Source organism: Wasmannia auropunctata, unplaced genomic scaffold, assembly GCF_000956235.1.
Source record: "Wasmannia auropunctata unplaced genomic scaffold, wasmannia.A_1.0 LD336076.1, whole genome shotgun sequence".
NCBI lineage: Eukaryota > Metazoa > Arthropoda > Insecta > Hymenoptera > Formicidae > Wasmannia > Wasmannia auropunctata.
Window position 1 is genome coordinate 7,572,275 of NW_012026814.1, and position 954 is coordinate 7,573,228.

Here is a 954-nt window from a genome sequence, read left to right on the forward strand (position 1 = left end):
TATTAGATAAAAACCGTTTTGTGATAAAGGATATCCCTGGTTTTAACAAGGTTTCTCGTCCTTATAATTCTATCTTGTCGCCTGATCGGCTCAAGCCATGGACTAAACCAGTGATACCCTAGTGCTCGTCTAGTCGAAGCATAGCGTTATGCGTTCCTGTTCCAAAGGTTTTGTGATTTAAAATTAAGTGTTGTGTTCTTGCGTTTAAAGTATGTATTGTAGTCATAAGCGTTTATTGTTTACAGCGTTATTATTTAATGGCGTTAAATATTGTTAAGCTTAGCGTTAGTCCTATACTCTTTGTCGAATCTTTAACGAATAATTGACCACATTCGAGACGAATGTCTTGCGCAGGCTGGCCGAGCTGTAAGAAATGCCCAGTTCGCCTAGTTATTTTCCCCAACAGTAGTATTTCTTTTCTAAGTTGGCAATTAGTAGCGCTTCCGTTCCGCGGCGCTAGTGTTCTCGTGATCGCCTCGCGATTGGCGGACTCATCCCGCGTACGTGCTGCGCCCGCGCGACGGGCCACGTGAGCCCTTGGCGTCCTCTGATTGGCGCATGTGACTCTCTTGCTATATCATCGTTTCCGCCTGGAGACGGTGAAACAGTCTTAAGTCTTTTGTCGACGAGAGAAGATCTCAGCCATTATGCCTCGCGAGTCGAGCGCCTTTTTCGTGTTAATTGAATAAACCTGTGTTCTGTTAATTACTGTGTACCACGAGTGTCTACCCTAGTTACGTTCCTCCAATATTCCTGACAAATATCACTACATCCTTTCGCCGGTAATAAAACCGGCTAGTAATATCCTTTCAATATATACTAAGTATACTATACTAAGTATATATACGTATATATATTAGCATATACACGCAGTATATACTATACTATACTAAGTACTATACTTAGCAAAAATTAGTGAAATCCGTGGAAAAGACATTAAAAATGTAAAAAAAC